At 49.4% G+C, this 26,316-nt stretch overlaps 1 protein-coding gene across 2 annotated transcripts in view; it reads right to left on the reverse strand.

Moving 5' to 3' along the window:
* Nucleotides 1-26,316, reverse strand: part of LOC141084169 (cell surface hyaluronidase CEMIP2-like) — a 158,746-nt gene that overhangs the window by 110,218 nt on the left and 22,212 nt on the right. The window contains exon 1 of one of the 2 annotated variants that reach the window (XM_073568664.1): nt 6,508-6,624. The exons of the other annotated variant lie outside the window; for it this stretch is intronic. The gene's annotated coding sequence lies outside the window, so the exon portion shown is untranslated. Of the gene's footprint in view, nt 1-6,507; nt 6,625-26,316 lie in introns of those variants that run through there. 2 annotated transcript variants of the gene reach the window in all.

Here is a 26,316-nt window from a genome sequence, read left to right on the forward strand (position 1 = left end):
CTTTCTCCATCAGGGCGGCCGCTCTGTGGGTACTGCTCATACTTTCTCCATCAGGGCGGCCGCTCTGTGGGTACTGCTCATACTTTCTCCATCAGGACGGCCGCTCTGTGGTGCTGCTCATGTATTCTCCATCAGGGCGGCCGCTCTGTGGTTGCTGCTCATACTTTCTCCATCAGGGCGGCCGCTCTGTGGGTACTGCTCATACTTTCTCCATCAGGGTGGCCGCTCTGTGGGTGCTGCTCATCTTTTCTCCAACAGGGCGGCCGTTCTGTGGTGCTGCTCATACTTTCTCCATCAGGGCGGCCGCTCTGTGGGTACTGCTCATACTTTCTCCATCAGGGTGGCCGCTCTGTGGGTGCTGCTCATCCTTTCTCCAACAGGGTGGCCGCTCTGTGGTGCTGCTCATCTTTTCTCCAACAGGGCGGCCGTTCTGTGGTGCTGCTCATACTTTCTCCATCAGGACGCCCGCTCTGTGGTTGCTGCTCATACTTTCTCCATCAGGACGGCCGCTCTGTGGTGCTGCTCATACTTTCTCCATCAGGACGCCCGCTCTGTGGTTGCTGCTCATACTTTCTCCATCAGGACAACCGCTCTGTGGTGCTGCTCATACTTTCTCCATCAGGGTGGCCGCTCTGTGGTGCTGCTCATCCTTTCTCCAACAGGGCGTCCGCTCTGTGGTTGCTGCTCATTCTTTCTCCATCAGGACGGCTGCTCTGTGGTGCTGCTCATCCTTTCTCCATCAGGATGGCTGCTCTGTGGTGCTGCTCATCCTTTCTCCATCAGGGCGGCCGCTCTGTGGTTGCTGCTCATTCTTTCTCCATCAGGACGGCTGCTCTGTGGTTGCTGCTCATTCTTTCTCCAACAGGGTGGCCGCTCTGTGGTTGCTGCTCATCCTTTCTCCATCAGGACGCCCGCTCTGTGGTTGCTGCTTATCCTTTCTCCAACAGGGTGGCCGCTCTGTGGTGCTGCTCATCTTTTCTCCAACAGGGCGGCCGTTCTGTGGTGCTGCTCATACTTTCTCCATCAGGACGCCCGCTCTGTGGTTGCTGCTCATCTTTTCTCCATCAGGGTGGCCGCTCTGTGGTGCTGCTCATCTTTTCTCCATCAGGACGCCCGCTCTGTGGTTGCTGCTCATCTCTTCTCCATCAGGGTGGCCGCTCTGTGGTGCTGCTCATCTTTTCTCCAACAGGGCGGCCGCTCTGTGGTGCTGCTCATCTTTTCTCCATCAGGGCGGCCGCTCTGTGGGTACTGCTCATACTTTCTCCATCAGGACGGCCGCTCTGTGGTGCTGCTCATCTTTTCTCCATCAGGGCGGCCGCTCTGTGGGTACTGCTCATACTTTCTCCATCAGGGCGGCCGTTCTGTGGGTACTGCTCATACTTTCTCCATCAGGACGGCCGCTCTGTGGTGCTGCTCATGTTTTCTCCATCAGGGCGGCCGCTCTGTGGTTGCTGCTCATACTTTCTCCATCAGGGCGGCCGCTCTGTGGGTACTGCTCATACTTTCTCCATCAGGACGCCCGCTCTGTGGGTGCTGCTCATCCTTTCTCCATCAGGGCGGCCGCTCTGTGGGTACTGCTCATCCTTTCTCCATCAGGGCGGCCGCTCTGTGGGTACTGCTCATACTTTCTCCATCAGGGCGGCCGCTCTGTGGGTACTGCTCATACTTTCTCCATCAGGACGGCCGCTCTGTGGTGCTGCTCATGTATTCTCCATCAGGGCGGCCGCTCTGTGGTTGCTGCTCATACTTTCTCCATCAGGGCGGCCGCTCTGTGGGTACTGCTCATACTTTCTCCATCAGGGTGGCCGCTCTGTGGGTGCTGCTCATCCTTTCTTTATCAGGGCGGCCGCTCTGTGGGTACTGCTCATCCTTTCTCCATCAGGGCGGCTGCTCTGTGGGTACTGCTCATACTTTCTCCATCAGGACGCCCGCTCTGTGGTTGCTGCTCATCTTTTCTCCATCAGGGTGGCCGCTCTGTGGTGCTGCTCATCCTTTCTCCAACAGGGCGTCCGCTCTGTGGTGCTGCTCATCCTTTCTCCATCAGGGCGGCCGCTCTGTGGTTGCTGCTCATTCTTTCTCCATCAGGACGCCCGCTCTGTGGCGCTGCTCATACTTTCTCCATCAGGGCGGCCGCTCTGTGGTTGCTGCTCATTCTTTCTCCATCAGGGCGGCCGCTCTGTGGTGCTGCTCATACTTTCTCCATCAGGACGCCCGCTCTGTGGTTGCTGCTCATCTTTTCTCCATCAGGGTGGCCGCTCTGTGGTGCTGCTCATCTTTTCTCCATCAGGACGCCCGCTCTGTGGTTGCTGCTCATCTCTTCTCCATCAGGGTGGCCGCTCTGTGGTGCTGCTCATCTTTTCTCCAACAGGGCGGCCGCTCTGTGGTGCTGCTCATCTTTTCTCCATCAGGGCGGCCGCTCTGTGGGTACTGCTCATACTTTCTCCATCAGGACGGCCGCTCTGTGGTGCTGCTCATCTTTTCTCCATCAGGGCGGCCGCTCTGTGGGTACTGCTCATACTTTCTCCATCAGGGCGGCCGCTCTGTGGGTACTGCTCATACTTTCTCCATCAGGACGGCCGCTCTGTGGTGCTGCTCATGTTTTCTCCATCAGGGCGGCCGCTCTGTGGTTGCTGCTCATACTTTCTCCATCAGGGCGGCCGCTCTGTGGGTACTGCTCATACTTTCTCCATCAGGACGCCCTCTCTGTGGTGCTGCTCATCCTTTCTCCATCAGGATGGCTGCTCTGTGGTGCTGCTCATCCTTTCTCCATCAGGGCGGCCGCTCTGTGGTTGCTGCTCATTCTTTCTCCATCAGGACGGCTGCTCTGTGGTTGCTGCTCATTCTTTCTCCAACAGGGTGGCCGCTCTGTGGTTGCTGCTCATCCTTTCTCCATCAGGACGCCCGCTCTGTGGTTGCTGCTTATCCTTTCTCCAACAGGGTGGCCGCTCTGTGGTGCTGCTCATCTTTTCTCCAACAGGGCGGCCGTTCTGTGGTGCTGCTCATACTTTCTCCATCAGGACGCCCGCTCTGTGGTTGCTGCTCATCTTTTCTCCATCAGGGTGGCCGCTCTGTGGTGCTGCTCATCTTTTCTCCATCAGGACTGCCGCTCTGTGGTTGCTGCTCATCTCTTCTCCATCAGGGTGGCCGCTCTGTGGTGCTGCTCATCTTTTCTCCAACAGGGCGGCCGCTCTGTGGTGCTGCTCATCTTTTCTCCATCAGGGAGGCCGCTCTGTGGGTACTGCTCATACTTTCTTCATCAGGACGGCCGCTCTGTGGTGCTGCTCATCTTTTCTCCATCAGGGCGGCCGCTCTGTGGTTGCTGCTCATCTCTTCTCCATCAGGGTGGCCGCTCTGTGGTGCTGCTCATCTTTTCTCCAACAGGGCGGCCGCTCTGTGGTGCTGCTCATCTTTTCTCCATCAGGACGCCCGCTCTGTGGTTGCTGCTCATCTCTTCTCCATCAGGGTGGCCGCTCTGTGGTGCTGCTCATCTTTTCTCCAACAGGGCGGCCGCTCTGTGGTGCTGCTCATCTTTTCTCCATCAGGGCGGCCGCTCTGTGGGTACTGCTCATACTTTCTCCATCAGGACGGCCGCTCTGTGGTGCTGCTCATCTTTTCTCCATCAGGGCGGCCGCTCTGTGGGTACTGCTCATACTTTCTCCATCAGGGCGGCCGCTCTGTGGGTACTGCTCATACTTTCTCCATCAGGACGGCCGCTCTGTGGTGCTGCTCATGTTTTCTCCATCAGGGCGGCCGCTCTGTGGTGCTGCTCATCTTTTCTCCATCAGGACGCCCGCTCTGTGGTTGCTGCTCATCTCTTCTCCATCAGGGTGGCCGCTCTGTGGTGCTGCTCATCTTTTCTCCATCAGGGCGGCCGCTCTGTGGTTGCTGCTCATACTTTCTCCATCAGGGCGGCCGCTCTGTGGGTACTGCTCATACTTTCTCCATCAGGACGCCCGTTCTGTGGGTGCTGCTCATCCTTTCTCCATCAGGGCGGCCGCTCTGTGGGTACTGCTCATCCTTTCACCATCAGGGCGGCCGCTCTGTGGGTACTGCTCATCCTTTCTCCATCAGGGTGGCCGCTCTGTGGGTGCTGCTCATCCTTTCTTTATCAGGGCGGCTGCTCTGTGGGTACTGCTCATCCTTTCTCCATCAGGGTGGCCGCTCTGTGGGTACTGCTCATACTTTCTCCATCAGGACGCCCGCTCTGTGGTTGCTGCTCATCTTTTCTCCATCAGGGTGGCCGCTCTGTGGTGCTGCTCATCCTTTCTCCAACAGGGCGTCCGCTCTGTGGTGCTGCTCATCCCTTCTCCATCAGGGCGGCCGCTCTGTGGTTGCTGCTCATTCTTTCTCCATCAGGACGCCCGCTCTGTGGTGCTGCTCATACTTTCTCCATCAGGGCGGCCGCTCTGTGGTTGCTGCTCATTCTTTCTCCATCAGGGCGGCCGCTCTGTGGTGCTGCTCATACTTTCTCCATCAGGGCGGCCGCTCTGTGGGTACTGCTCATCTTTTCTCCATCAGGACGGCTGCTCTGTGGTGCTGCTCATCCTTTCTCCATCAGGGCGGCCGCTCTGTGGGTACTGCTCATACTTTCTCCATCAGGATGGCCGCTCTGTGGTGCTGCTCATCCTTTCTCCATCAGGGCGGCCGCTCTGTGGTGCTGCTCATACTTTCTCCATCAGGATGGCCGCTCTGTGGTGCTGCTCATCCTTTCTCCATCAGGATGGCCGCTCTGTGGTTGCTGCTCATTCTTTCTCCATCAGGGTGACCGCACATTGGCTGCAGCCTGTGCTGCACAGATCAGTCAGTGATTAGCAGCCATTGCAGGTGCCGGAAACTGCTGATTGGAGAAGGTGCGGGTCATCAGACCGCCACTGATATATTCAGAACCTATCCTGAGGAAAAGTCCACAATATCATACACTGCACCACCCCTTTAACATTTACTGCACAAAATAAGGAAAAGGGACAACAAAGAACGGCCACTTATGGGAGTGGTTGTGCTAATCCTTGGCCTTTTGGGGTCCAGTTAATGAGACTGTCCCACAAAGGTAGAACTGACAAGGCTGGAGTGTTATCAAAACTGCTGCAACACAAGAGTAGAGAGTGAACGACCGTGGCGACCAATCAGATTCCAGCTCTTATTTTGCAGAGAACCTTTGGAAAAGGAAAGCTTATTACTGAGGTGTTGCCATAGGCAACTACTCCACTTTGCTCCAACTGTGAAAACGCTCCACTCTGCTATACATGAGCCTGCGCTGACTGCGACAATTGTGATATTCAGTTGTTAAATGACGACCGGGTGCTTTACAAGACACTTTAGTTGTGGACAAAAAAACGTGTAGCTATGTATGTGTATATATATCTCTGTGTGTATATATATCTCTGTGTATATATACCTCTGTGTATATATATATATATGTGTGTATATATCTCTGTGTATATCTCTGTGTATATATATCTCTGTGTATATATATCTCTGTGTATATATCTCTGTGTATATATCTCTGTGTATATATATCTCTGTGTATATATATGTGTGTATATATCTCTGTGTATATATATCTCTGTGTATATATATGTGTGTATATATCTCTGTGTATATCTCTGTGTATATATATCTCTGTGTATATATATCTCTGTGTATATATCTCTGTGTATATATATCTCTGTGTATATATCTCTGTGTATATATCTCTGTGTATATATATCTCTGTGTATATATATGTGTATATCTCTGTGTATATATATCTCTGTGTATATATACCTCTGTGTATATATATATGTGTATATCTCTGTGTATATATATATGTGTGTATATATCTCTGTGTATATATATCTCTGTGTATATATATCTCTGTGTATATATATGTGTGTGTATATATCTCTGTGTATATATATCTCTGTGTATATATATCTCTGTGTATATATATCTCTGTGTATATATATGTGTGTGTATATATCTCTGTGTATATATATCTCTGTGTATATATATCTCTGTGTATATATATGTGTGTGTATATATCTCTGTGTGTATATATGTGTATATATCTCTGTGTATATATATCTCTGTGTATATCTCTGTGTATATATATGTGTGTGTATATATATATATATATATATATGTGTGTGTGTGTGTATAATTATGGCCATTCCTGTCGTTGGGTTTTCTCCCTTGCTGCAATGCTCCTCCATACTATGTGCAGACACTCAGCCCTGGCAGTGGTGCCCGGTCAGTGATTCTGGGGCTCTCTCTACATTTGGGAGCTTTCTCTTCTCCTGGGAGACTTTGCCATCAGATGTCGCTGAGACTATTGGTGGCAGTTTTCCCAGCACTGGCCGCAGCCGTCCTGCCCGCGCCGCGGACTTGTCTTTATTGACTCTGCCTCCCCGGACACAGAGGAAGAGAAGCCGGCGGCAGACACGGGGCGGGGAGGAGCCGGAGGAGGCCGGGAGAGACGCTAACCCTGTGTCCCTGTGCACCCCCCGGACCTCTGCCCCAGGCTCTCACCTCCCCTCCTCAGGAGCTCTGGGTCCGGCTGGAATGGTCCTCCATCCCTCCTTCGGGGGTCTCTGGCCAGGGTGGCAGCCCCTTCCCTTTCCCCGGACTCTGCCTGGAGCTCAGGGACGGACAGCTCAGTATGGAAGGGCCGGGAGCTCAGTCACTGCCTCTCTCCAACCAGGGAGCAGAGGGAAAAGCAAACAGAGATGCTACCTAGACGGACAGCAGAGGTGTGGAGGAGGGGCCGGGGACAGCGGGGACCGTGCCGGGGAGAGCCCGGGGCTGACAGCTCCTGCCTGTCACCTGGGAGGGAAGGAGACGGCAGCCACACCACGATTACTAATGGAAAGGCGAGACTGACAGTGTGTGCTGTGTATACCACCATGTCACTATATACCGAGCAGTGGGCACAGAGCCACCATGTCACTATATACCGAGCAGTGGGCACAGAGCCACCATGTCACTATATACCTAGCAGTGGGCACAGAGCCACCATGTCACTATATACCGAGCAGTGGGCACAGAGCCACCATGTCACTATATACCGAGCAGTGGGCACAGAGCCACCATGTCACTATATACCGAGCAGTGGGCACAGAGCCACCATGTCACTATATACCGAGCAGTGGGCACAGAGCCACCATGTCACTATATACCGAGCAGTGGGCACAGAGCCACCATGTCACTATATACCTAGCAGTGGGCACAGAGCCACCATGTCACTATATACCTAGCAGTGGGCACAGAGCCACCATGTCACTATATACCGAGCAGTGGGCACAGAGCCACCATGTCACTATATACCGAGCAGTGGGCACAGAGCCACCATGTCACTATATACCGAGCAGTGGGCACAGAGCCACCATGTCACTATATACCGAGCAGTGGGCACAGAGCCACCATGTCACTATATACCGAGCAGTGGGCACAGAGCCACCATGTCACTATATACCGAGCAGTGGACACAGAACCACCATGTCACTATATACCGAGCAGTGGACACAGAACCACCATGTCACTATATACCTAGCAGTGGGCACAGAGCCACCATGTCACTATATACCGAGCAGTGGGCACAGAGCCACCATGTCACTATATACCGAGCAGTGGGCACAGAGCCACCATGTCACTATATACCGAGCAGTGGGCACAGAGCCACCATGTCACTATATACCGAGCAGTGGGCACAGAGCCACCATGTCACTATATACCGAGCAGTGGGCACAGAGCCACCATGTCACTATATACCGAGCAGTGGGCACAGAGCCACCATGTCACTATATACCGAGCAGTGGGCACAGAGCCACCATGTCACTATATACCGAGCAGTGGGCACAGAGCCACCATGTCACTATATACCGAGCAGTGGGCACAGAGCCACCATGTCACTATATACCGAGCAGTGGACACAGAGCCACCATGTCACTATATACCGAGCAGTGGGCACAGAGCCACCATGTCACTATATACCGAGCAGTGGGCACAGAGCCACCATGTCACTATATACCGAGCAGTGGGCACAGAGCCACCATGTCACTATATACCGAGCAGTGGGCACAGAGCCACCATGTCACTATATACCGAGCAGTGGGCACAGAGCCACCATGTCACTATATACCGAGCAGTGGGCACAGAGCCACCATGTCACTATATACCGAGCAGTGGGCACAGAGCCACCATGTCACTATATACCGAGCAGTGGACACAGAGCCACCATGTCACTATATACCGAGCAGTGGGCACAGAGCCACCATGTCACTATATACCGAGCAGTGGGCACAGAGCCACCATGTCACTATATACCGAGCAGTGGGCACAGAGCCACCATGTCACTATATACCTAGCAGTGGGCACAGAGCCACCATGTCACTATATACCGAGCAGTGGGCACAGAGCCACCATGTCACTATATACCGAGCAGTGGGCACAGAGCCACCATGTCACTATATACCGAGCAGTGGGCACAGAGCCACCATGTCACTACATACCTAGCAGTGGGCACAGAGCCACCATGTCACTACATACCGAGCAGTGGGCACAGAGCCACCATGTCACTATATACCGAGCAGTGGGCACAGAGCCACCATGTCACTATATACCTAGCAGTGGGCACAGAGCCACCATGTCACTATATACCGAGCAGTGGGCACAGAGCCACCATGTCACTATATACCGAGCAGTGGGCACAGAGCCACCATGTCACTATATACCGAGCAGTGGGCACAGAGCCACCATGTCACTATATACCTAGCAGTGGGCACAGAGCCACCATGTCACTATATACCGAGCAGTGGGCACAGAGCCACCATGTCACTATATACCGAGCAGTGGGCACAGAGCCACCATGTCACTATATACCGAGCAGTGGGCACAGAGCCACCATGTCACTATATACCGAGCAGTGGGCACAGAGCCACCATGTCACTATATACCGAGCAGTGGGCACAGAGCCACCATGTCACTATATACCGAGCTGTGGGCACAGAGCCACCATGTCACTATATACCGAGCAGTGGGCACAGAGCCACCATGTCACTATATACCGAGCAGTGGGCACAGAGCCACCATGTCACTATATACCGAGCAGTGGGCACAGAGCCACCATGTCACTATATACCGAGCTGTGGGCACAGAGCCACCATGTCACTATATACCGAGCAGTGGGCACAGAGCCACCATGTCACTATATACCGAGCAGTGGGCACAGAGCCACCATGTCACTATATACCGAGCAGTGGGCACAGAGCCACCATGTCACTATATACCGAGCAGTGGGCACAGAGCCACCATGTCACTATATACCGAGCAGTGGGCACAGAGCCACCATGTCACTATATACCGAGCAGTGGGCACAGAGCCACCATGTCACTATATACCGAGCAGTGGACACAGAGCCACCATGTCACTATATACCGAGCAGTGGGCACAGAGCCACCATGTCACTATATACCGAGCAGTGGGCACAGAGCCACCATGTCACTATATACCGAGCAGTGGGCACAGAGCCACCATGTCACTATATACCGAGCAGTGGGCACAGAGCCACCATGTCACTATATACCGAGCAGTGGGCACAGAGCCACCATGTCACTATATACCGAGCAGTGGGCACAGAGCCACCATGTCACTATATACCGAGCAGTGGGCACAGAGCCACCATGTCACTATATACCGAGCAGTGGGCACAGAGCCACCATGTCACTATATACCGACCAGTGGGCACAGAGCCACCATGTCACTATATACCGAGCAGTGGACACAGAGCCACCGTGTCACTATATACCGAGCAGTGGGCACAGAGCCACCGTGTCACTATATACCTAGCAGTGGGCACAGAGCCACCATGTCACTATATACCGAGCAGTGGGCACAGAGCCACCATGTCACTATATACCTAGCAGTGGGCACAGAGCCACCATGTCACTATATACCGAGCAGTGGGCACAGAGCCACCATGTCACTATATACCGACCAGTGGGCACAGAGCCACCGTGTCACTATATACCGAGCAGTGGACACAGAGCCACCATGTCACTATATACCGAGCAGTGGGCACAGAGCCACCATGTCACTATATACCGAGCAGTGGGCACAGAGCCACCATGTCACTATATACCGAGCAGTGGGCACAGAGCCACCATGTCACTATATACCTAGCAGTGGGCACAGAGCCACCATGTCACTATGTACCGAGCAGTGGGCACAGAGCCACCATGTCACTATATACCTAGCAGTGGGCACAGAGCCACCATGTCACTATATACCTAGCAGTGGGCACAGAGCCACCATGTCACTATATACCGAGCAGTGGGCACAGAGCCACCATGTCACTATATACCGAGCAGGACGGAAACAACACCATTAATAAACCAGTCAGAGATCCGGTGTGTCCTACACAGCCATACTCATTACAAGGTATATACACCCAAGATATATAGAAAAAAAAAATGACCTCACTTACAATCAGCAGCTGGAATATTCAGGGTCTCAACACCTCGGCCTTTGGATGTAAAACAAATGACCCTGGACTTTATACAAAGACTGAGAAATATAGACATTCAGATCCTCCTGGAAACATGGACCAGAGCTGAAGACGAATCTCTGGTGCCCATCGGATACAGGGAAATCTCTGTCCCTGCCCTGAAAAATAAAAGCATCAAACAGAGCCGGAGCTCAGGAGGAATACTGATCTGGCATAAAGAGGAGCTCCACCAGTACATCAAACCGGTGAAGAGAGGAGGCAGCCACATATGGATCAGGATCAGCAGCTCCATCCTCACCTCTCAGTCTGATGTCTATCTCTGCGCCACCTATATACTACCGCCAGAGTCACCCTACTTCAATCCAGACTGCTTCGAGATCTTACAAAGAGAAGCCGCCCACTATCAGGGCCTGGGCAAAGTTCTCATCTTTGGAGACCTCAATGCAAGAACAGGGAGAGAAAATGACTTCCTGACCACGGATGGGAACATCTACATATTTGGAGCAGAGAATGACGGCCAAGACTCAGTAGTCACAGAGAGAAACAGCTATGACAGTACAGTCAACAAAAGTGGTAAAAAGCTCCTGAATGTATGCAGAAGTTTAGGACTTCATATTCTTAACGGACAAACCAAAGGAGACTCCTTAGGGAGGTGCACACTAAACTCCCATGTAGGGAGGAGTGTAGTAGACTATGCCATTACAGATATGAACCTGGCAAATATCAGCGCCTTCATAGTCTCCCCACAAACGCACCTGTCAGACCACAACCAACTTCTTCTGTACCTGAAATCTACAGACAAACCATCCACTCAAAAGCCACAGCAGAGCGGCCTCTTCACCCGGCCTCCATCCTATAAATGGCACAAAACGTCGGCATTAAAGTATAAAGAGGTTCCCAGCAGACCTGAAATACAGCGGATACTCCACCACTTCTACAACTACGAGTACCAGCCTAACCCAAAGGGAGTGAGTCAAGCTGCAAAAGACCTCAACAATATATTCTATGCAATGGCCAGACTGTCCGACCTTAAAAAAGTCAACTACAAGAGACCAAAAGAAAAACAGATCAATGGATGGTATGACAGAGAATGTAAAGCCATACGGAAGACCCTGAGAACAGCCTCAAACAAGAAACACAGAGACCCCAACCACCCGGGTCTGAGGGAAGCCTATGAAACCATACAAAGGCAGTACAAAACCATCCTCAGGAGGAAGAAGCAGAGTTACATCTCCACCAAATTTAACCAACTCCAAGACGCCCTCCAAGACAACTCCTTCTGGGAACTATGGAACCACATGGGCACAAAAGACAAGAAAAACAACATCCATATCCAAAATGGCAACATCTGGCTCCAGTACTTCAGAGACCTCTATAAAGACATTCCAAAGGAAGAACTAAGCCAAGAACAGGAAAACATAATGGCAAAACTAAAAGCAATGGAGCAAAAAGTAAAAAATTTCCAAAACCCCGTGGATGCACCTATTACATTACAGGAAGTAGCAGAGAGAATCTCTTCCATAAGATGTAGAAAAGCCCGTGGCCTGGATGGAATCCTACCAGAAATGCTGAAGTACAGCCCACCAGAAATACAGGCCGCAAGTGCCGGCTACTTCCCTCCTACCTGGAATCAAGGCCTCATCACACCCATCCACAAGAATGGGGACAGGTATGACCCAGCCAACTACAGAGGAATATGTGTCAGCAGCAACCTGGGAAAACTGTTCAACAGCATCCTGAACAAGAGGATCCTCAGTTTCCTCACCAAGCATAACGTCCTCAGCAAGAGCCAAGCAGGGTTCATGCCAAACCACCGCACTACCGACCACATCTACACCCTGTCAGGCACTGCCATACCTAGCAGTGGGTACAGAGCCACCATATCACTATATGCCTAGCAGTGGGTACAGAGCCACCATGTCACTATAAACCTAGCCGTGGGCACAGAGCCACCATGTCACTATATACCTAGCAGTGTGCACAGAGCCACCATGTCAGGCACTGCCATACCTAGCAGTGGGCACAGAGCAACCATGTCACTATATACCTAGCAGTTGGCACAGAGCCACCATGTCAGGCACTGCCATACCTAGCAGTGGGTACAGAGCCACCATGTCATTATATACCTAGCAGTGGGCACAGAGCCACCATGTTACTATATACCTAGCAGTGGGTACAGAGCCACCATGTCAGGCACTACCATACCTAGCAGTGGGTACAGAGCCGCCATGTCAATATATACCTAGCAGTGGGTACAGAGCCACCATGGCACTATATACCTAGCAGTGGGCACAGAGCCACCATGTCACTATATACCTAGCAGTGGCACAGAGCCACCATGTCACTATATACCTAGCAGTGGGCACAGAGCCACCATGTCACTATATGCTTAGCAGTGGGAACAGAGCCACCATGTCACTATATACCTAGCAGTGGGCACAGAGCCACCATATCAGGCACTGCCCTACCTAGCAGTGGGCACAGAGCCACCATGTCACTATATACCTAGCAGTGGGCACAGAGCCACCATGTCACTATATACCTAGCAGTGGGCACAGAGCCACCATATCAGGCACTGCCATACCTAGCAGTGGGCACAGAGCCACCATGTCACTATATACCTAGCAGTGGGCACAGAGCCACCATATCAGGCACTGCCATACCTAGCAGTGGATACAGAGCCAACATGTCACTATATACCTGGCAGTGGGTACAGAGCCGCCATGTCACTATATACCTAGCAGTGGGCACAGAGCCACCATGTCAGGCACTACATACCTAGCAGTGGGTACAGTGCCTGCCATAGATGGTGGTGCACAGAGAGCATATGGCGTATATAATGAGAATGGAAAGTATTCAGACCCCTTTAAATTTTTCAATCTCTGTCACTGCAGCCATTTGGTAATTTCAAAAAAGTTCATTTTTTCTCATTAATGTACACTCTGCACCCCATCTTGACTGAAAAAAAACAGAGATGTAGACATTTTTGCAAATTTATTAAAAAATAAAAACTGAAATATCTCATTGTCATAAGTATTCGGACCCTTTGATCAGACACTCATATTTAAGTCACATGCTGTCCATTTCCTTGTGATCCACTGCCTTTATTGATCAAGAGACCTGGCTTCTTCACTTTCTTTCCACTGACATTCCCACTTTCATCATGGGTGACTTCAACATCCCCACTGATACCCTTCTGTCAACAGCCTCCAAACTTCTGTCCCTTACTTCTTCTTTTGGACTTACTCAGTGGTGTTCCTCAGCCAGCCACACAGACGGACATACATTAGACCTGATCTTCACCCATGTCTGCTCTCTATCAAACTTCACAACTCCCCTCTCTCTCTATTTGACCACCATCTACTCACTTGCTCATCCCTGTCCTCCTCACCTGTCACCCATGTCCAGCAAAATGCGCACCACTGCAGAAACCTTGCACACCTAGACACCCACACGCTCTCTGACTCTATTCTACCACTGGCATCCATATCCTCACTCCACAATACACACAGTGCCACTGCTTTCTACAATGCCACTCTCGCATCAGCTATTGATGCGGTCGCCCCTCTCGTTCATGGCAGAGTGCGACGTATCAATAGACAACCCTGGCACAATAACATCACTAAAAAGCCCCAGCAAGTGTCCAGGATTGCAGAGCAACTTCGGAAGAAAACGATTTCTCAAGATGATTTCACTGCATTCAAACAGGCAACACTCGCTTTCAAATCTGCCCTCACCTCTGCTAAACAGGCCTACTTCACAACCCTTGTATCTTCCCTATCCTACAACCCCAAACAGTTATTCAAAACCTTTAACTCCCTCCTCCGCTCACCACTGCCTCCTCAACCTCCCTCATCTCTGCTGAGGACTCCGCAATACACTTCAAAAATAAGATCGACCAAACAAGGCAAGTCTTTATTCAACCACCACAACCCCTTTATATACCAGACCAATGCCCAAATCCCATAACCTCCCTCTCCAACATCACTGAAAGGGAGCTTGTCTCCTCTCCAAATCACACCTCACCACTTGTGCACTCGACCCCATCCCACCTCCTCCCCAACATCACAACCACTCGTATCTCAACCCTAACCCACCTCTTCAACCTATCACTAACTTCTGGTACCTTCCCTTCTGCTTTCAAACATGCCACAATCACACCTATCCTTAAAAAGCCAACCCTCGACCCAACCGCTATGTCCAGCTATCGCCCAATATCGTTGCTCTCATTTACTTCTAAACTCCTGGTTTCCGTCCCCACCATTCCACTGAAACTGCACTGACCAAAATTAATGACCTACTTTCAGCCAAAGCTAACGGACAATACTCTATACTCCTCCTTATAGACCTGTCCTCTGCTTTCAACACAGTTAACCACTGCCTCCTACTACAGATCCTCTCCTCCTTTGGCACCAAAGACCTCGCCCTATCCTGGATCCCCTCATACCTTTCCAACCGCACATTCAACGTCTCCCATTCCCACACTACCTCCTCATCCCACCCTCTCTCTGTTGGAGTCCCCCAAGGCTCTGTTCTAGGACCTCTACTCTTCTCAATCTATACACTTGGCCTGGGACAACTCATAAAGTCCCATGGATTCCAGTACCACCTTTATGCCGATGATACTCAGATCTACCTCTCTGGCCCAGACATCAACTCTCTGCTGTCCAGAATCCCAGAGTGCCTATCAGCCATATCCTCCTTCTTCTCCTCTCGCTTCCTCAAACTCAATGTGGACAAATCTGAACTCATCATCTTTCCTCCATCTCACAGATCTTCCTTACCTGATCTATCTATCACAATTAATGACATCACATTTTCCCTTGTAACGGAAGTCCGCTGCCTTGGAGTAACCTTTGACTCTGCCCTGTCCTTCAAACTGCACAGCCAAGCTCTTTCCACCTCCTGTCGCCTCCAGCTCAAAAATATCTCCAGAATCTGTCCTTTCCTAAACCCTCAATCTACTAAAGTGCTTGTGCATTCCCTCATCATCTCCTGCCTGACTACTGCAACATCCTTTTCTGTGGCCTCCCTGCTAACACTCCAGTCCTTCCAGTCTGCTGCCTGACTAATTCATCTCTCTCCTCACTACTCCTCCGCTTCTCCCCTTTGCAAATCTCTTCACTGTCTCCCATTCCCTCAGCGTATCCAGTTCAAATTACTAATACTGACCTTCAAAGCCATCAATAACCTGTCTCCTCCATATATCTCTGGACTAGTTTCCCGATATCTTCTCTCACATAATCTCCGGTCCTCCCAAGACCTCCTTCTCTCCTCCAGACTTATTCGCTCCTCACCTAATCGCCTATAAGACTTCTATCGAATATCCCCTATCCTCTGGAATTCTGTGCCCTAACACATCCGACTATCAACCACATTCAGATCCTTGAGACGGAACCTGAAAACTCACCTCTTCAAAAAAGCTTCCAGCCTGCAATGACCACGCTGCCTCTTCACCACTACCGGAGCTACTGCCTCACCAAAGCTGACTCCTACCCCACCATCCTGTAGAGTGTAAGCCCGCAAGGGCAAGGTCCACTCCCCTCTGTATCAGTCTGTCATTGTTTGTTTACTGTAAGTGATATCTATAATTTGTATGTATCTCCTCATGTACAGCACCATGGAATCAATGGTGCTATATACTGTAAATAAATAATAATAATCCTCCTTGAAATGGTTCTATTTCTTCTTTGGAGTCCAGCTGTGTTTAATTAAAATGATAGGACTTGATTTGTAAAGGCACACAACTTTTTTTTATAAGACCTCACAGCTCACAGTGCATGTCAGACCAAACGAAAATTATGAGGTCAAAGGAACTGGCCACGGCGCTCAGAGACAGAATTGTGGCAAGGCACAGATCTGGCCAAGGTTACAAAAGAATTTCTGCTGTTTTCAAGGCTCCTAAGAGCACAGTGGCCTCCATAATCCATAAATGGAAGAAGTTTTGGGACCACCAGAAGTCTTCCTAGACTCGGCTGTCCAGTCAAACTGAGCAATCATGGGAGAAGAGCCTTGGTGAGAGAGATAAAGAAGAACCCCAAGATCACTGTGGCTGAGCGCCACAGATGCAGTAGGGAGATGGACAGGTGAGTGCCTTTCCAAATCAAGTCCTATCAGTTTAATTAAACACAGCTGGACTCCAATGAAGGCGTAGAACCATCTCAAGGAGGATCACACGGAAATGGACAGCATGTGACTTAAATATGAGTGTCTGAGCAAAGGGTCTGAATACTTATGACCATGTAATATTTCAGTTTTTCTTTTTTAATAAATTTGCAAAAATTTCTACATGTCTGCTTTTTTCTCAGTCAAGATGGGATGCAGAGTGTACATTAATGAGAAAAAAATTAACTTTTTTGCATTTACCAAATGGCGGCAATGAAACAAAAAGTCAAAAATTTAACCCCTTTCTGACATCAGACGTACTATCCCGTCCTTGGGACCCGGGCCTCTATGCCCATGGACGGGATAGTACGTCTAGCGCGATCAGCGGCGCCCACGTGGTGAGTGCCGCTGATCGCGGCCAGGTGTCAGCTGATTATCACAGCTGACACCCGGCACAATGTGTCAGGGGCGGTCACGGACCGCCCCCGACACGTTACCCCCTTGCACACCGCGATCAAACATGATCGCGGTGTACCGGGGGTTAAAGGGAAGCATCGGCAGGGAGGGGGCTTCCTCCGTGCTTCCCTGAGCCCCCCACGGCAGCGCAATGTGCAGCGCTGCTGCGGGGGGCTTCTTCCCTGCAGGCCCCCGAATCCAAGATGGCGACGGGGGCCTGCAGGTAGCTGACTTCCTCAGTGCCTGCAAAGCGCAGGCATGAAGAAGTCTGCAGCAGTGCCTGTGATCTGTGATGTGACAGATCAGCGATCTGTCATAGGACAGTGATGTCCCACCTGGGACTATGTAATAAAGTTAAAAAAAAAAAAAGTGTTAAAATAATTTTTAAAAAATCGCCAAATAAATTAGAAAAAAAAAAAAATTCCCCAATAAATCCATTTTTTGGAAATAAAAAAAAAAACAATAAAAGTACACATATTAGGTATCGCCGCGTCCGTAACGACCTGCCTTATAAAACTATCCCATTAGTTAACCCCTTTAGCGAACCCCTTAAAAAATAAAAATAAAAAACAAAGCAAAAAATAATGATTTATTATCATACAGCAAAAAACGAACTGCCATACAGCATCATCAGCGAAAAAATAAAAAAGTTATAGCTCGCAGAATAAAGCGATGCAAAAATAATTATTTTTTATATAAAATAGTTTTCATTGCATAAAACCGACAAAACATAAAAAAACGACCTAAATGAGGTATCGCTGTAACCGTACTGACCCGAAGAATAAAACCGCTTTATCAATTTTACCGCACGCGGAACGGTGTAAACACACCCCCTCAAAAGAAATTCATGAAGCGCTGGTTTTTGTTCATTCTGCGTCCCAAAAATCGGAATAAAAAGCGATCAAAAAATGTCACGTGCCGAAAATGGTACCAATAAAAACGTCAACTCGTCCCGCAACAAATAAGACCTCACATGACTCGGTGGGTCAAAATACGGAAAAATTATAGCTCTCAATATGTGGTGATGCAAAAACTATTTTTACAATAAAAAGCGTCTTTTAGCGTATGACAGCTGCCAAACATAAAAGCCCGCTATAAATAGTAAAGCAAACCCCCCTTTATCACCCCCTTAGTTAGGGAAAAATAATAAAATTAAAAGAAAATGTATTTATTTCCATTTTCCCATTAGGGTTAGGGTTAGGGCTAGGGTTAGGGTTAGGGCTAGGGTTAGGGCTAGGGTTAGGGCTAGGCTTAGGGCTGAGATTAGGGTTAGGGGTGTGTTGGGGTTAGGGTTGGAGTTAGAATTGGGGGTTTCCACTGTTTGGGCACATCAGGTGCTCTCCAAATGCAACATGGCATCTGATCTCAATTCCAGCCAATTCTGAGTTGAAAAAGTCAAAAGGTGCTCCTTCCCTTCCAAGCTCTGCCATGCGCCCAAACAGTGTTTTACCCCCACACGTAGGGTATCAGCCTACTCAGGACAAATTGCAAAACACCTTTTGGGGTCCAATTTCTCCTGTTACCCTTAGGAAAATAAAAAATTAGGGGCAAAAATATCATTTTTGTGGAAAAAAATGATTTTTTTATTTTCACGCCCGGGCGTTATAAACTTCTGTGAAGCACTTGGGGGTTCAAAGTGCTCACCACACATCTAGATAAGTTCCTAAGTTCCGTGGGGGGTCTAGTGTCCAAAATGGGGACACTTGTGGGGAGTTTCAATAGCTTAGGTACATCAGCGGCTCTCCAAACGCACATGACACCCGCAGACCATTCCATCAAAGTCTGCATTCCAAAACGTCACTACTTCCCTTCCGAGCCCCGACGTGTGTCCATACAGTAGTTTTCTCCCACATATGGGGTGTCAGCGTACTCAGGACAGATTGGACAACAACTTTTGGGGTTCAATTTCTCATGTTACCCTTGGGAAAATAAAAAAATTGGGGACTAATTGATCATTTTTGTGGAAAAAATACAATTTTTTTATTTTCATGCCCGGGCATTATAAACTTCTGTGAAGCCCTTGGGGGTTCAAAGTGCCCACCACACATCTAGATAAGTTCTGTGGGGGGTCTAGTGTCCAAAATGGGGTCATTTGTGGGAAGTTTCAATAGTTTAGGTACATCAGGGGCTCTCCAAACGCACATGACACCCGCAGACCATTCCATCAAAGTCTGCATTCCAAAACGTCACTACTTCCCTTCCAAGCCCCAACGTGTGCCCATACAATAGTTTTATTCGGTCGTCCATGACAGCACCACCTGAGAGAGGGGATTCGCCCTTTAGGAACAGGAAACCTACAGAGACAAAAAGGCGGCACCTCTCCCACGCATCAGTTGGTTTCCTGTTCCTAGAGGACGGGACTTCCTCCAGATCGTCCGTCATGGAGTCTTCGAGGGATTCCCAGGCCGGCTGACCGACCCAGGTAGCGGGGGGATCTCCTACCTCGGTCATGCTCGGGTCCCTGGAAGCGCCACGGTGGGGCCGGGTAGGTTGCCACGGCAGTGGTCGGAGCAGGTGGAGCACAGGGTCCGGTGGACAGCTGCCTCCATAGTGCCGGCACCAGGAGGTATGTATGCCCTGGGCCCCTTCTGGTGCGTTCCCCCCGGGGTCCGGTCCCCCTCTCCTGTCCGGGCGGCGGTTGCACCCGGTCGGCGGGCGCAGGTTGGCGCATGTGGGGCTGCGGGCATACCGCACGCTCCCACGGTATCAGATGAGCGGCGGATGTGACGCGGCGGAAGGGGCGGGGCCGGGAACGCCGAAACCGGAAGTCGGGTGCCGACCGGGTTTCCTGTGTGCGCCGCATGTGCACAGCGATCCGGGGTGGCGCGCGGTGCCCGGGGCGGGGGGGGGGGGTGGCCGGTACAGGCGGGGGAGGTCGCGGGGGGGTCCCGGGTGGGAGGTGCTGCACCAGAACCCTGCTGACCTGGACACTGGGAGGCCTTAAAAGACAGGAGGTGATGCTGCTGGGGTGCTTCTGAAGGCCCAGCAATGGAGACGACAGAAGCCCCCATAGAGCAGCAGGACGAGGTGCAGGAGCGCCCACAGAAACAGGCCACGGTGAAGCCTCATGCGAGTGGCCAGCAGAAGAAACAGAAACGTCTGAGCGAACAGAGCCACAGAAGTTCCTCCAGAATAAAGGATCCTCCTGCCTCCCTCCGTGATCCGGTACCTGCCTCATCTGCATGGGTAAGAGATCTCCGTGAATGTACCCTGATGCAGTGTTCCCTTATGGTTTTTTTTTTCGCAGGAGAGGAAAGCTACGGGAAAACAGAAGCACAGGGAATGTGCCCTCTGTAGTTGCCCCTTGCCAGACGGCCACCCTAAAAAGTTGTGTCAGTCATGCGTGCGACAAATGGTAGGGGTTGGATAGGGACGGGGGCCCAGGGGTAGATTGACAGGCCCTTACACTTTCCCCCATCCATACAGGTAGCGGAAGAAACGCCGGACTTCACCACAAGCCTGAGGGAGATTATCAGGTCGGAGATGAAGGCCCTATCTAAAAGGGATTCTTCTAAGGGAAGAGAATTTAGTCTCTCAGGTTCGGAGTCCTCGGCCGCCCCTAGGATCGATGACTCCTCAGATTCCCCGGCCTCCACTTCGTCTTCTTCAGAGGAAGACTCAAGCCGATTCTGCTTCCCCTTAGATCAAATGGATAGGCTGGTTAAAGCAATAAGGTCCACCATGGGGGTAGCAGACGCAAAACCAGAACTTTCCGCACAGGACGTGATGTTCGGGGGTCTAGATCCCAGAAAGCGCAGGGCCTTTCCATTAAATGAGAAAATGACAAAGTCCAGAGCCTGATAGATAGGGAATGGAAGAGACCTGAAAAAAGGAGCTCCTTGCCACCTGCCTTCAAGCGGAGGTACCCGTTTGATGACCCAGTGGAAAACAGATGGGATAAGGCCCCTAAGCTGGATGCGGCAGTAGCCAAAGCCTCCAAAAAATCCTCCATACCATTCGATGACATGGCCTCGTTAAAAGACCCGCTGGATAAAAAAGCGGATTCCTTTCTAAAGGGAACATGGGATATGTCAGCAGGCGCTTTAAGACCAGCGATAGCTGCCACATGTACGGCCAGATCCATGATGGTCTGACTGGATTCCCAACTGAAGGACGGAGCCTCAAGAGCATCCATTCGAAAAACTCTACCAATCATCCAAAGTGCTGCTGCTTTTTTGGCTGATGCCTCAGCAGACTCTGCGAGAATGGCGGCTAGGACCGCGGGTTTATCTAACGCAGCACGAAGGGCTCTCTGGTTAAAATGCTGGCCAGGAGATATCCAGGCCAGGTCACGACTCTGCTCCATTCCATGTGAGGGAGAATATCTGTTTGGATGAACTTTTAGAGAAAGCCGGGAATGATAAAAAGAAGTTCCCCAGTCTGCCGAACACTTCTTATAGACGTCCCTTCACTAGGAAAGGATATTTCTGTAGAAGGCCATCCAGGGACCAGGGCAGGTGGGATGACAAGAGAAGGAGAGGTACAGGTTTCATGTTCGGAGGTGGGGGGCGCCAGGAAGGTCCAGCCCGTGACACTAAAAAGCCGCCCCAATGACTAGCTGCTCCGGTAGGGGGGAGACTAGCTGCCTTCTACCCAGCCTGGTCTATGATTTCTAGTAGTACCTGGATACTGGGGGTTATAGCTGCGGGTCTACGACTAGAATTCACCCGGGTCCCCCAAGATCGATTTAAGGTCACCCCGCTCAGGACTTCCACATCAGAACAAGCTGCCCTGGATGCCGAGGTTCATGATCTTTGCCGCAAGAAGGTCCTAACTATGGTTAAAGAAGGAGAAAGGGGGAAAGGTTTCTACTCCCCTCTGTTCCTGGTCCGCAAGCCAGACAGCTCCTTTAGGACTATAATAAATCTTAAGTCCCTCAACGAATTCCTGGTCATACGCCCGTTTAAGATGGAGACAATTAATTCATCAATAAAAATGCTGTTTAAAAATTGCTTTATGGTAGTGTTAGATTTAAAAGATGCTTACTACCATATACCCATTCATACAGCTCATTAGCGTTTCCTCAGAGTGGCGGTTCAGTTAGATGGGTCAGTTCAGCATTTCCAATATGCGGCCCTCCCCTTTGGGGTGGCAGTCGCTCCCCGAGTATTTACTAAAGTGGTAGCGGAAGTTATGGCCCATCTACGTGAATCAGACATTCTAGTAGTTCCCTACTTAGATGACTTCCTGATTGTAGGGAAAACGGCGAAACATTGTATGGAACAGCTACAAAGGGCAATGTCTGCCTTAGAGCGGTTAGGTTGGCTGCTTAACATTAACCCCTTCACTACCAAGGGTGGTTTGCACGTTAACTCCCGGGCCAATTTTTACAATTCTGACCACTGTACCTTTATGAGGTCATAACTCTGGAACGCTTCCATGGATCCCGGTGATTCTCACAATGTTTTCTCGTGACATATTGTACTTCATGTTAGTGGTAAAATTGCATTCAAATAACTTGCGTTTATTTGTGAAAAAAATGGAAATTTGGCGAAAATTTTAAAAATTTCGCAATTTTCCAACTTTGAATTTTTATGCCCTTAAATCACAGCGATACGGCACACAAAAAACTTAATACATAACATTTCCCACATGTTTACTTTACATCAGCACAATTTTGGAACCAAAATTTTTTTTTGTTAGGAAGTTATAAGGGTTAAAAATTGACCAGCGATTTCTCATTTTTGCAACACCATTTTATTTTTAGGGACCACATCACATTTGAAGCCACTTTGAGGGGTCTATATGATAGAAAATACCCAAAAGTGACACCATTCTAAAAACTGCACCCCTTAAGGTGCTTAAAACCACATTCAAGAAGTTTATTAACCCTTTAGGTGCGTCACAGGAATTTTTTGAATATTAAAAAAAAATGAACATTTAACTTTTTTTCACAAAAAAAATACTTCAGGTTCAATTTTCTTTATTTTACCAAGGGTAACAGGAGAAATTGGACTGCAAAAGTTATTGTGCAATTTGTCCTGAGTACGCTGATACCTGATATGTGGGGGGGAACCACTGTTTCAGCGCATGGCAGACCTCAGTAGGGAAGGAGCGCCGTTTGACTTTTTCAATGCAAAATTGGCTGGAATTCAGATCGGACGCCATGTCGCGTCTGGAGAGCCCCTGATGTACCTAAACAGTGGAAACCCCCCCAAGTGACCCCATTTTGGAAACTAGACCCCCCAAGGAACTTATCTAGATATGTGGTGAGAACTTTGAACCCACAAGGGCTTCACAGAAGTTTATAACGTACAGCGGTACAATTAAAAAATCATATTTTTTCCACAAAAATGATCTTTTCACCCCCAATTTTTATTTTTTCAAGGGTAACAGGACCCTAAAAGTTATTGTGCAATTTGTCCTGAGTACGCTGATACCCCATATGTGGGCGTAAATGACTATTTGGGCGCATAGCAGAGCTCGGAAGGGAAGCAGCGCCATTTGATGTTTTTGGCTAGAATTGAGATCGGACACCATGTCGCGATTGGAAAACCCCTGATGTACCAAAACAGTGGAAACCCCCCACAAATGACACCATTTTGGAATCTAGACCCCCCAAGGAACTTATCTAGATGTGTGGTGAGAACTTTGAACCCCCAAGGGCTTCACAGAAGTTTATAACGTACAGCAGTACAATTAAAAAATCATATTTTTTCCACAAAAATGATCTTTTCACCCTCAATTCTTATTTTTCCAAAAGTAACAGGACCCTAAAATATATTGTGCAATATATCCTGAGTACGCTGATACCCCACATGTGGGTGTAAACCACTATTTGGGCGCATGGCAGAGCTCGGAAGGGAAGCAGCGCCATTTGACGTTTTTGGCTGGAATTGAGATCGGACACCATGTCGCGTTAGGAAAGCCCCTGATGTACCAAAACAGTAGAAACCCCCCACAAATTACACCATTTTGGAAACTAGACCCCCAAGGAACTTATCTAGATGTGTGGTGAGCACTTTGAACCCCCCAGTGCCACTGAACTTTGTCAATGTCACTGAAGTTTATAACGTCCGGGCGTGAAAATAAAAAAATCGTATTTTTTCCACAAACATCATCTTTTAGTCCCCATTTTTTTATTTTCCCAAGGGTAACAGGAGAAATTGGACCCCAAAAGTTGTTGTCCAATTTGTCCTGAGTACGCTGACACCCCATATGTGGGAGAAAACTACTGTATGGGGACACGTCGGGGCTCGGAAGGGAAGTAGTGACGTTTTGGAATGCAGACTTTGATGGAATGGTCTGTGGGTGTCATGTTGCCTTTGGAGAGCCCCTAATGTACCTAAACAGTGGAAACCCCCCACAAATGATCCCATTTTGGAAACTAGACCCCCTGAGGAACTTATCTAGATGTGTGGTGAGCACTTTGAACCCCCAAGGGCTTCACAGAAGTTTATAATGCCCAGGCATGAAAATAAAAAAATCATATTTTTTCCACAAACATGATCAATTAGTCTCCAATTTTTTTATTTTCCCAAGGGTAACAGGAGAAATTGGACCCCAAAAGTTGTTGTCCAATTTGTCCTGAGTACGCTGATACCTCATATGTGGGAGAAAACTACTGTATGGGCACACTTCGGGGCTCGGAAGGGAAGTAGTGACGTTTTGGAATGCAGACTTTGATGGCATGGTCTGTGGGTGTCATGTTGCTTTTGGAGAGCCCCTGATGTACCTAAACAGTGGAAACCCCCCACAAGTGACCCCATTTTGGAAACTAGACCCCCTAATGAACTTATCTAGATGTGTGGTGAGCACTTTGAACCCCCCAGTGCTTCACAGAAGTTTATAACGACCGGGCGTGAAAATAAAAATATCGTATTTTTTCAACAAACATCATCTTTTAGTCCCCATTTTTTTTATTTTCCCAAGGGTAACAGGAGAAATTGGACCCCAAATGTTGTTGTCCAATTTGTCCTGAGTACGCTGATACCTCATATGTGGGAGAAAACTACTGTATGGGGACACGTCGGGGCTCGGAAGGGAAGTAGTGACGTTTTGGAATGCAGACTTTGATGGCATGGTCTGCGGGTGTCATGTTGCTTTTGGAGAGCCCCTGATGTACCTAAACAGTGGAAACCCCCCACAAGTGACCCCATTTTGGAAACTAGACCCCCTAATGAACTTATCTAGATGTGTGGTGAGCACTTTGAACCCCCCAGTGCTTCACAGAAGTTTATAATGCCCAGGCGTGAAAATAAAAATATCGTATTTTTTCAACAAACATCATCTTTTAGTCCCCATTTTTTTTATTTTCCCAAGGGTAACAGGAGAAATTGGACCCCAAATGTTGTTGTCCAATTTGTCCTGAGTACGCTGATACCTCATATGTGGGAGAAAACTACTGTATGGGCACACGTTGGGGCTCGGAAGGGAAGTAGTGACGTTTTGGAATGCAGACTTTGATGGATTGGTCTGCGGGTGTCATGTGCGTTTAGAGAGCCCCTGATGTACCTAAACTATTGAAACTCCCCACAAGTGACCCCATTTTGGAAACTAGACCCCCCACGGAGCTTATCTAGATGTGTGGAGAGCACTTTGAACCCCCAAGTGCTTCACAGAAGTTTATAACGCCTGGGCGTGAAAATAAAAAAAACATTTTTTTCCGCAAAATTATATTTTTGCCCCCAATTTTTTATTTTCCTAAGGGTAACAGGAGAAATTGGACCCCAAAAGTTGTTTTGTAATTTGTCCTGAGTAGGCTGATACCCTACATGTGGGGGTAAAACACTGTTTGGGCGCATGGCAGAGCTTGGAAGGGAAGGAGCACCATTTGACTTTTTCAACGCTGAATTGGTTGGAATTGAGATCAGACGCCATGTTGCCTTTGGAGAGCACCTGATGTGCCCAAACAGTGGAAACCCCCCAATTATAACTCCAACCCTAACCTCAACACACCCCTAACCCTAATCTGAGCCCTAGCCCTAACCCTAGCCCTAACCCTAGCCCTAGCCCTAGCCCTAACCCTAGCCCTAACCCTAACCCTAGCCCTAGCCCTAACCCTAACCCTAGCCCTAACCCTAACCCTAACCCTACCCTAACCCTAGCTGGAAAATGGAAATAAATACATTTTCGTTTAGTTTTATTATTTTTCCCTAACTAAGGGGGTGATAACGGGGCGTTTGATTTACTATTTATGGCGGTTTTTATGTTTGGCAGCTGTCGCACGCTAAAAGACGCTTTTTATTGTAAAAATAGTTTTTGCATCACCACATATTGAGAGCTATAATTTTTCCGTATTTTGACCCACCGAGTCATGTGAGGACTTATTTTTT

This window comes from Dendrobates tinctorius, unplaced genomic scaffold (genome assembly GCF_039654945.1).
Source record: "Dendrobates tinctorius isolate UK_male_01 unplaced genomic scaffold, ASM3965494v1 ptg000022l, whole genome shotgun sequence".
In the NCBI taxonomy this organism is placed as follows: Eukaryota; Metazoa; Chordata; class Amphibia; order Anura; family Dendrobatidae; genus Dendrobates; species Dendrobates tinctorius.